This window comes from Abrus precatorius, unplaced genomic scaffold (genome assembly GCF_003935025.1).
Source record: "Abrus precatorius isolate BTA unplaced genomic scaffold, Abrus_2018 Scaffold0, whole genome shotgun sequence".
NCBI lineage: Eukaryota > Viridiplantae > Streptophyta > Magnoliopsida > Fabales > Fabaceae > Abrus > Abrus precatorius.
The window spans coordinates 1,214,552-1,226,786 of record NW_020874290.1 but is presented as its reverse complement, the minus strand read 5'-3'; the positions used below and the strand labels follow the sequence as shown (position 1 = coordinate 1,226,786).

At 35.8% G+C, this 12,235-nt stretch overlaps 1 pseudogene; it reads right to left on the bottom strand.

Moving 5' to 3' along the window:
• LOC113866772 overlaps positions 1-5,700 on the bottom strand; it is a 6,609-nt pseudogene extending 909 nt beyond the window's left edge.
• Positions 5,701-12,235: the final 6,535 nt, after the last annotated feature.

Genomic DNA, 12,235 nt, shown 5'->3' with positions numbered 1-12,235 from the left:
GGATCATTTCTTTTTCTGATATATGAAATATGAGATTTCACTAAGTCAATTCTTAGGAAATCCCTAATCAAACCATTTGTACTTACTTGAACAAAAGAAGCGTGGGCATTTTCGATAGAAGAACTTGTTTTGTCTTGATCCCAATTCAAGACTAAACAAGTCCGAACTAATTGAATCCTTGTATTAGAAATTCCCGGAATTGATTTTCCATTTCCAGAAAGAATATAATTAATAACTTTAAGTTCCAGATCATTTCTTTCCTGGAACCTATCTTGGGGAAAAAGTTTTACTAAATGGATACCGTCCGCTATTTCATATAGAATTACGGGTCGAACCAAAACAAAATACTTTTTTTTGGTAATTGTGATCCATTGGACATAGATCCAATTTTTCATTTTTTTTGCTTCCTTTGAATTTTGTTTTACCGTTCCGGATGGTATCAAGATGGCACTGTGTCGGGATATCTTATCCATCTCTCCAGTAAAATAGATATCCCCGGAAAATATTTTTACTTCAATCTTTTTTTTTTTCTTCTCCATTTGGACCAATCCACCTACTCGACTTCTTATATTTAAAGTTATTGGTGTATCTACTCCAACGATACTATTGTTCCGTATCATTATGGAAGAAGATTCGGGTAAAATATGCACTTCCTCGGGAATGAAAAAAAATCGATCTACTTTGATTTGGTATTTTGGCTTAAATTCTTTAACTCCTTGATACTCAATTAAAAAATCCTCTTTTTTAAAAATGGAATTTATTCCTATAGTCCTATATTTTGTAATTCCTGAACTCTGCGTTCGGTATTGAGGATCATCGAAATAAGCAAGAATACTATTTCTACGAAAAATACCATTGATTGGTATTTCAATCGAGATACCGGAAGGGGACATTAGTTCTTTGTCTCGTTCTTGAATCGATTGGAATGGAAATGGAATGATGAATCTATTTCTTCGCCTCTTTGCTAATAAATCCGAAGTGTCATGGAAAATAGCAAGATGTGTAAAATGACAATAATCCATACATATGATTTGATTCAATATTGAATAATCAGGAATCCTTCCTTCTTTTTTACCAGAAAGATTGAAACTAAAGAATTTATGTCTTACTTGTTCATTACTTACTAAAAGGTTACAAATATTTCTTTCTCCAGTAGAAAGAGAATGAATGTTCATTTGATCTTGATCCTTGCGGAGTGAAAAAGAGACTGAACCGACCCTGTACGACTTTCCTGATAATATCCATAAATGACTTGTTTTTGGTAAGATATGGACATTACTATATCTAAATTCTGATGCATGGTATACATCGGTACTCCAATGCATTTCTCCTTCTGAGTCAGAATAAACATGTTTTCGAACCTTTTCCTTCAAATTCAAAGTGTATGTTCCCGCACGAATCTCAGCAATCACTTGTTCCGATTTTACATATTGATCATTTTGAACTAATAAAAAACTTTTTGGTGGAATAATCACATTATGTATAATATCGTCACTTTCAATAGTTACATACAAGTTTATAGAACATAGAAAAGCAGGATGCCCATGACGTGTACGTGTAGGATGAACCAAATCCTCATTGAATTTAATTTTTCCATTAGAAGGCGCTCGCACATGTTCCGCAGTACCCCCTGTGAATACTCCACCGGTATGAAAAGTTCTTAATGTTAGTTGAGTACCCGGTTCTCCAATAGATTGACCCGCAATAATACCTACAGCTTCTCCTAATTCCACTAAGTGGCCATGAGTAGGACTTTGGCCATAACATAATCGGCAGATCCAAGATGTATTCCTACAGGTAAAGGGGGTTCGAATAGATATTGGTTGTGTTTGAAAAGTTTTGAATCGATTGATAAGTCCAATTCCAATATCTTGATTTCTAACAGCAATGCATCGTGAACCTCTGTATATATCGTCTGCTAATACACGACCAATTAATGTTTGTATCAAAATTATTTCCGGCATCATTCCATTCTGGATATTCACCGAAATCCCTTGAATGGTACCGCAATCTGTTCGACGTACAACAATGTGTTGAACCACTTCAACAAGTCTGCGTGTAAGATATCCAGCATCCGATGTTCGTACAGCAGTATCTACAACCCCTTTACGGGCTCCGTAGCAAGAAATGATATATTCTGTTAAAGACAGTCCTTCGCGTAAATTGCTTTGAATAGGTAAATCAATCATTTGCCCTTGTGGATCCGACATTAATCCTCTCATACCTACTAATTGGTGTACTTGAGATGCATTTCCTCTAGCTCCTGAAAAAGACATTATATGGACTGGATTCAAGGGGTCGGTCATCCTAAAATTAGGATTCATTTCTTGTCTCAAATATTCACTAGTAGCATACCATATCTCAATGGATTGTCGTAATTTTTCTACCGCATGTACATTCCCATAATGATGATGTTTTTCCAAAATAAAAATTTGTTGTTCAGCATCTTGAACTAGCCATCCTTTAGAAGGTATTGTTAAAAGATCATCAATTCCTAATGAAATGGATGTAGCCGTAGCTTGACGGAATCCCAGAGTCTTTACTTGATCCAGGATGTGTGATGTATATGCCATTCCGAAGTGGTTTATTAATCTGCTAATAAGTCGTTTAATGGCAGTTCCACCTATCACTTTATTGTGAAAGACTAGATTGGCTCGTTCTGCCATAAGTACCTCCATATTCCACTCAGTGGGATTCGGTTCGACAATGGATTTGAGTCAATGATTGGAAAACTTCCTTTTCTTTATCTTGATTCGCGTAGAAATTTTAAAACTATGATCCTAGTTGAACCACGGAGACCTGAATTCCACACTGGTAGCATAAATTTACTTATCTTACATATCAACCATCTATATGATTAGATATACTGTATGAATAGGTCCGGCAAAAACCTTGTATAGCTTCTTCAATTTCTCGATAAAAAGAAATATGACCAACAGTGGTTCGAATGTATATACAACGAATTTCTTTTTTTGTACTTCTTACTACTAGATAATGCCCATAAATTTCATGATAGGTACCCAAAGATTCGTAGTGAACTTCGATAGGAACTTCTCTTGACGAAATAATGCGTTGATCTAATCGCCATCGGAACCACAAAGGACTATCGAAATCTATTCTTTTCTGTTGATAAGCTCCAATTGCATCATAGGAATTACAAAAAAAAGGTTCTTTTTTTTTCGTATACTTATAGTTATTATCTCGAATTCTTTCATTTTTCGAATTTCTGCAATTACACGGATTATACCTATTTGAACAAATACCTCGACGATTCCCGCTCGTTAATACGTAAAGCCCAATAAGTATATCTTGAGTTGGTACGGAAATGGGATCCCCAATAGCTGGAGATAAGAGGTTCATATGAGAAAACATAAGTAAACGAGCTTCTGCTTGAGCCTCCAAAGATAAAGGCACATGAATAGCCATTTGATCCCCATCAAAGTCTGCATTGAATCCCTTACAAACTAATGGATGTAAACAAATAGCACGCCCTTCTACTAAAATGGGTTGGAATGCCTGTATGCCTAATCTATGCAGAGTAGGGGCTCTATTCAGCAATACGGGATGCCCCCGCATAACTTCTTGAAGTATTTCCCATACAATCGGTTCTTTTTCCCGAATTTTACTCTTAGCAATTCCTATGTTCGAAGCAAAATGTTTTCGAATTAGACCACGAATTAGAAATGTCTGGAAAAGTTCTATTGCTATTTCGCGAGGTAATCCACATCGATGTAATGAAAGTGATGGACCTACGACAATGACAGAACGTCCCGAATAATCAACCCGTTTGCCAAGCAGAGTCTCGCGAAATCTTCCCTCTTTGCCCTCAATTATATCGGAAAATGATTTGTAAACCTTATTATGACCGTCCTTCATTGGTTGTCCGCGGATTCCATTATCAAGAAGTGTATCCACGGCTTCTTGTACCAATTTTTCCTGACACATTACTAATTCTCCTGGTGTAGATCTACTTGTTGTTAATAGATCGATAAGAGTATTATTCCGATAGATAACTCTTCTATAGAGTTCATTAATATCCGAGCTCATTAGCTTACCCCCATCTATTTGAATAATGGGTCTCAATTCGGGAGGAAGAACTGGTAAGAGACATAAAACCATCCATTCTGGTTCTATATTTGTTCGGATAAAATGTTTAGCTAATTCTATGCGTCGAACCAAAAAATTCTTTCTTCTTCCAACTTTTCGATCTTCCCATTCATTTTCATTGTCCATGGATCCCTCTTCTCCTAATTCTTTCCATTCTATCAACGAAGAATCAATAAGAATTCTCAAATCCAGATCGGCTAATTGTTCTCGGATAGCACCCGCTCCACTTGAAATTTCTCGATTTCGAAATATATCGAAACCTTGGGTAGAAAAAAAAATAGGTATGCTGTGTTTCCAGGATTGTATTTCATATTCGAATGGACCTCGTAATCGTAAGAAAGTGGGTTTTTTAACTACGGGCCTAGCAAACGAAAAATTTGGATAGGATCCAATCCAATAGGATCTCCCCCTTTCAAAATCGGACGTGAAGGTTTCCTCTCATCCGGCTCAAGTAGTTATACCAAATAAAGATAAAGCAAAGGGTTTCCACTTTCAAATTCTATAAAACCCCTAATCTAAAATAAAAGGTTTACTCTTTACTCAAGTTCTCAATAAAGACTAATCAACATTTCATTGATGCATTCTTTTTCTTTTTTTATATTTTCTGAATTATTTATCCAATTCTCAATTACGACAGAAAAGAAATGAAATGTAAAATTCTTGAGTAGTCTATCCCCCTTCGAATGGGGAATCCCCTAAAATGGAATCATTCATTAAAGGGAGTATCCTGGAATTCATAAGGGATTTCCTTGTCTATGTATCATTCCATTTGATCTTTTAGGTCCAGACGTCACCTCGACGGTTATGCTATGATGTCCTTAAGCCTATATGCGATAGATAGGCTTCTGCAACCATGATATATTTGCTTATTAGAACATAATTTCAGTTCTTTCTAAAAAAGATGGAATAGTGAATTCCACAAAAAAAGTATTTCTTTTTCTTTCACGAGATACGTGCAGCTAGAAATTCATATTTATTTGTTACTGAATCGACCATAGACCAATTCCCTTTTATTTGGGAGTATTCAATACATCCATAATTCTGAGCTTCATATTACTCATTTCAAGAGACATGTCAGATTTAGGGCATCCCAATTCAATTGAATGGAATGACAGTTTCTCATTCGGAATCTGTACAATAGGAATTTTGATCAAATCACACATCGCAGTATACTAGACCCTCTAATTCTTTAAGAGGTTTATCTAAAAGATTCGCGATATAACTAGGAAGCCGTTTCAAATACCACACATGAGTTACTAGGCATGCCAGTTTTATATAGCCCATTTGATATCTACGTATCCGAGAATCAATAAATTCTACTCCGCATTGTTCACAAAATTTGGGATCGTCCTTTTTATCTCTGATTACTCGATAATTTCCACAAGCACAAATCCCACTTTTTATAGGCCCAAAAATTCTTTCACAAAATAATCCATCTTTTTCAGGCTTATTGGTTTTGTAATGAAAAGTATAGGGTTTTTTTACCTCCCCAACTATCTCTCCATTAGGTAGGATTTTTTTTGCCCAAGCACTTATTTGTTGAGGAGAAACTGATCCAATTCGGAGTTGTTGATGTTTATACTGATCAATCATAGAATAAAAATTCTGATTCAGTTCAATTAAGCTTCCTTCCTATAAATCCGGAAGTTCTTCTCAGATACAAGGAAATGATTCAGTTCCATAACCAAAGATCGTAGTTCTCGAACGAGCAATCGAAAAGATTCTGGAGCATCCGTAGGTTTAGGTATTGTTCCTCCAATGATCGTAGTACCGAGTACTTCTTGGCGAGCTTTAATATGATCCGATTTATAAGTAAGCATCTCTTGTAACATATGAGCAACACCAAATCCCTCCAGGGCCCAAACTTCCATTTCGCCTACCCGTTGTCCTCCCCGTTTGGCCCTTCCTCTAAGGGGTTGTTGCGTAACAAGTGCATAATGTCCACTGGAACGTCCATGTATTTTATCATCAACTTGATGAATTAATTTCAAGATATAAGGCTTTCCCATTAGAACAGGCTTTTTAAAAGAATTCCCTGTTCTTCCATCAAATATTCTGCTTTTTCCCGGATCCTCGGGTTCAAATATCCATGGATTCGATGTTTGTTTACTGGCTTCATATAATTCAGAAAACACTAGTTTTCTCGAAGCCTCTTGTTCATATCTTTCATCAAAAGGTGCTATTCGATAATGTCTATCTAGCATACTTCCCGCTAACCCGAGTGAGGATTCAAATATCTGTCCTACATTCATTCGTGAAGGTACCCCTAATGGATTGAAGACCATATCAACGGATCTTCCGTCTTGCAAATAAGGCATATCCTGTCTAGACAAAATCTTTGAAACGATACCCTTATTTCCATGTCTCCCGGCCACTTTATCGCCTACTTTAATTTCACGTTTCTGTAATATATATATACCAATCATTTCTGGATTATAACTGGAACCCCCTTTTTTTTGGATCCATCTCACATCAATAACTCGACCCCTACCGCCTATAGGTAGTTTTAGACAAGTTTCCTTTGAGGTGGATACCTGAATGCCAAGTATAGCTCGTAATAATCTATCTTCCGGGGAATACGAGGATTCTTTCGCCATTTGAGGCGTTAATTTACCCACTAAAATATCGCCCGTTTCGACCCAAGATCCCAGGATCACAATTCCATTTTTGTCTAAATTTCGGAGTAAATGGGCTTCTAGGTGCGGAATTTGATTAGTGATTCTTTCAGAACCCTGGCTTGTCATATGAGTCTGAATTTCATATTTCCGTATGTGAAAAGAAGTAAAAATATCTTCATAGACCAAACGCTCACTAATGAGTACAGCATCCTCAGAATTGTAACCTTCCCATGGCATATAAGCTACAAATACGTTTTTTCCCAAAGCGAGTTCGCCACCAACTGTAGAGGCACCATCCGCTAAAATTTGTCCCCTTTTTATGTATTTACCTTGCTGAACCTGGGGTTTTTGATGCATGCAAGTATTTTTGTTGGAACGTTGATATATAGTTAATGGAATGCTTAGAGTAACCCCATTTCCAACAAAAATGATCTTGTCAGTATCGGGATAAATGACGTTTCCCTCGTATTCGGCTATAGCGGAAACCCCAGAATCTAAAGCAACTTGGCGTTCCAATCCAGTTCCAACAATGCATTTTTCGGACCGAGAAAGCGGAACTGCTTGACGTTGCATATTAGAACTCATTAAAGCTCGATTCGCATCATTATGCTCGATAAAAGGAATGAGGGAAGCTCCAATAGAAAAATATTGGAAGGGAAAAATACCTCGAAGATGAACCTGTTCCCATGCAATAGTAAGAAATTCTTGACGGTATCGAGCTGGAACAATCTGTTCTTCCTGAATATCTCGATTTAGTGCCAAAGAATTTCCTGTTGTTACCATATAGTATTCATCTCTATTTGGTGATAAATAAAACATGCGTATTCTTTTGGATCTCTCAGAGATTTCATAAAATGGACTTTCTATAGACCCCCAACTACCAATCCTCGCATGAATTGCGAGGGATCCAATAAGTCCAACATTGATTCCTTCAGATGTGTCAATTGGACAAATACGTCCATAGTGACTAGGATGGATATCTCGTATCCGAAAACTAGCAGTTCGCCCTGTCAATCCTCCAGGGCCCAAATAACTCAATTTTCTCCCATGAACTATTTGGGTCAATGGATTGGTTTGATCTAAAACTTGAGATAATGGATGTAATCCAAAAAAGGATTCATAAGTAGTTGTTAATGGAGTTGAAGTCACCAAATTCTGAGGAGTCGGTATCAATTTATGTCTAATTGCTCCACATATAGTTCCTCTAACCATATTTTCTAAACGAACCAGGGCCAATCCAAATTGATCTTGTAATAGATCTGCTACAGAACGAATACGTTTATTTTTCAAATGATTTATATCGTCAAGTGTACCCATTCCAAATTTCATTCCAATCAAATGATCCGTAGCTGTCAATATATCTCGCGGTAACAAAAATGTATTGTTCTGAGGTATATCAAGATTCAGCTTTTGGTTCATATTTCGTCGACCAATCCTTCCTAATTCACATCTTTGTTGAAAAAATTTTTTTTGTAATTCTTTACATAAAGATTCAGAAAATACTGGATCTCCACCTACACAAGCAAATTGTCGATAAAACTCCAAAATGGCATTTTCTTTTGACCCGATTTTTTTTTTCTCCTTATCATTCAAGAAAGACACGAAAATTTCAGGATAACAAACATTCCCTAGAATTTCGTTTAAATTCGAACCCATAGCTGATGATAGAACTAGAATAGATATTTTCTGTTTTCTACTCACACGAGCCCATATCCTTGCTTTTCTATCAATCTCTAATTCTAATCTCCCCCCCCAATCTGATATTATGGTGCCAGTATAGACCGAAATTCCGTTATGATCCAATTCTGATCGGTAATAGATACCAGGGCTTTGCAATATTTGATTGATTACAATTCTGTATATTCCATTTACTATAAAAGTTCCCAGGGAATTCATTAGAGGAATGTTTCCAATAAAAATAGTTTGTTCTTGTATGTCCCTACTGCTTTTCCAAATTAATCCTGCGGATACATATAATTCAGAGGAATATGTAAGCGATTCATATACGGCATCTTTTTCGTTTATCAAGGGTTCTAACAATTGATATTTTTCCACAAATAATTGAAATTCCATTTCTTGATCTGTATCCTCAATTTTTGGAAACTTAAAAAGTCCTTCTGTTAACCCCCGATCAATGAACCTACAAAATCCTTCAAATTGTATCTGATTCAACCCGGGTAGTGCAGACAGTCCCTCATTTCCAACCTCAAGCATTTTCAATTTCCCCGTGAATTTTATAGAAAAATATCCCACGATTTGCTGTCATTCTTTCTCAAATCACATGAATAGATTTAGCAAAAATGGAATTTCTGTTCTTTTTCTTTTTACTGAATTACATGAAATTTTACCTAACCCTGTGTATGAAATACCTATTATGAAAAGAAGAATAAATAAAATATGATTTTATACTCAACTATGAATTTGCAACAAAACAAACAGATAGAATCGAAATTCGAATATAAATAGAAAAATGGAAACGAATTGAATAATTCCACTTTCATTTTCGGGTTTTTTAAGGCATATCAAAAAAAAAAAAAAATAGATTCCATTTATACCATTATTCTGATTTACATATTCAATTTGATTTGATACCCGAAAAAAATCAATTCATTTGTTTCTGATTATATTAATCTTTATCTAGAAACAAATGAATTGATTTTTTTCGGGTATCAAATCAAATTGGAATATGTAATATCAGAATAATGGTATAAATGGAATCTATTTTTTTTTTTTTTGATATGCCTTAAAAAACCCGAAAATGAAAGTGGAATTATTCAATTCGTTTCCATTTTTCTATTTATATTCGAATTTCGATTCTATCTGTTTGTTTTGTTGCAAATTCATAGTTGAGTATAAAATCATATTTTATTTATTCTTCTTTTCATAATAGGTATTTCATACACAGGGTTAGGTAAAATTTCATGTAATTCAGTAAAAAGAAAAAGAACAGAAATTCCATTTTTGCTAAATCTATTCATGTGATTTGAGAAAGAATGACAGCAAATCGTGGGATATTTTTCTATAAAATTCACGGGGAAATTGAAAATGCTTGAGGTTGGAAATGAGGGACTGTCTGCACTACCCGGGTTGAATCAGATACAATTTGAAGGATTTTGTAGGTTCATTGATCGGGGGTTAACAGAAGGACTTTTTAAGTTTCCAAAAATTGAGGATACAGATCAAGAAATGGAATTTCAATTATTTGTGGAAAAATATCAATTGTTAGAACCCTTGATAAACGAAAAAGATGCCGTATATGAATCGCTTACATATTCCTCTGAATTATATGTATCCGCAGGATTAATTTGGAAAAGCAGTAGGGACATACAAGAACAAACTATTTTTATTGGAAACATTCCTCTAATGAATTCCCTGGGAACTTTTATAGTAAATGGAATATACAGAATTGTAATCAATCAAATATTGCAAAGCCCTGGTATCTATTACCGATCAGAATTGGATCATAACGGAATTTCGGTCTATACTGGCACCATAATATCAGATTGGGGGGGGAGATTAGAATTAGAGATTGATAGAAAAGCAAGGATATGGGCTCGTGTGAGTAGAAAACAGAAAATATCTATTCTAGTTCTATCATCAGCTATGGGTTCGAATTTAAACGAAATTCTAGGGAATGTTTGTTATCCTGAAATTTTCGTGTCTTTCTTGAATGATAAGGAGAAAAAAAAAATCGGGTCAAAAGAAAATGCCATTTTGGAGTTTTATCGACAATTTGCTTGTGTAGGTGGAGATCCAGTATTTTCTGAATCTTTATGTAAAGAATTACAAAAAAAATTTTTTCAACAAAGATGTGAATTAGGAAGGATTGGTCGACGAAATATGAACCAAAAGCTGAATCTTGATATACCTCAGAACAATACATTTTTGTTACCGCGAGATATATTGACAGCTACGGATCATTTGATTGGAATGAAATTTGGAATGGGTACACTTGACGATATAAATCATTTGAAAAATAAACGTATTCGTTCTGTAGCAGATCTATTACAAGATCAATTTGGATTGGCCCTGGTTCGTTTAGAAAATATGGTTAGAGGAACTATATGTGGAGCAATTAGACATAAATTGATACCGACTCCTCAGAATTTGGTGACTTCAACTCCATTAACAACTACTTATGAATCCTTTTTTGGATTACATCCATTATCTCAAGTTTTAGATCAAACCAATCCATTGACCCAAATAGTTCATGGGAGAAAATTGAGTTATTTGGGCCCTGGAGGATTGACAGGGCGAACTGCTAGTTTTCGGATACGAGATATCCATCCTAGTCACTATGGACGTATTTGTCCAATTGACACATCTGAAGGAATCAATGTTGGACTTATTGGATCCCTCGCAATTCATGCGAGGATTGGTAGTTGGGGGTCTATAGAAAGTCCATTTTATGAAATCTCTGAGAGATCCAAAAGAATACGCATGTTTTATTTATCACCAAATAGAGATGAATACTATATGGTAACAACAGGAAATTCTTTGGCACTAAATCGAGATATTCAGGAAGAACAGATTGTTCCAGCTCGATACCGTCAAGAATTTCTTACTATTGCATGGGAACAGGTTCATCTTCGAGGTATTTTTCCCTTCCAATATTTTTCTATTGGAGCTTCCCTCATTCCTTTTATCGAGCATAATGATGCGAATCGAGCTTTAATGAGTTCTAATATGCAACGTCAAGCAGTTCCGCTTTCTCGGTCCGAAAAATGCATTGTTGGAACTGGATTGGAACGCCAAGTTGCTTTAGATTCTGGGGTTTCCGCTATAGCCGAATACGAGGGAAACGTCATTTATCCCGATACTGACAAGATCATTTTTGTTGGAAATGGGGTTACTCTAAGCATTCCATTAACTATATATCAACGTTCCAACAAAAATACTTGCATGCATCAAAAACCCCAGGTTCAGCAAGGTAAATACATAAAAAGGGGACAAATTTTAGCGGATGGTGCCTCTACAGTTGGTGGCGAACTCGCTTTGGGAAAAAACGTATTTGTAGCTTATATGCCATGGGAAGGTTACAATTCTGAGGATGCTGTACTCATTAGTGAGCGTTTGGTCTATGAAGATATTTTTACTTCTTTTCACATACGGAAATATGAAATTCAGACTCATATGACAAGCCAGGGTTCTGAAAGAATCACTAATCAAATTCCGCACCTAGAAGCCCATTTACTCCGAAATTTAGACAAAAATGGAATTGTGATCCTGGGATCTTGGGTCGAAACGGGCGATATTTTAGTGGGTAAATTAACGCCTCAAATGGCGAAAGAATCCTCGTATTCCCCGGAAGATAGATTATTACGAGCTATACTTGGCATTCAGGTATCCACCTCAAAGGAAACTTGTCTAAAACTACCTATAGGCGGTAGGGGTCGAGTTATTGATGTGAGATGGATCCAAAAAAAAGGGGGTTCCAGTTATAATCCAGAAATGATTGGTATATATATATTACAGAAACGTGAAATTAAAGTAGGCGATAAAGTGGCCGG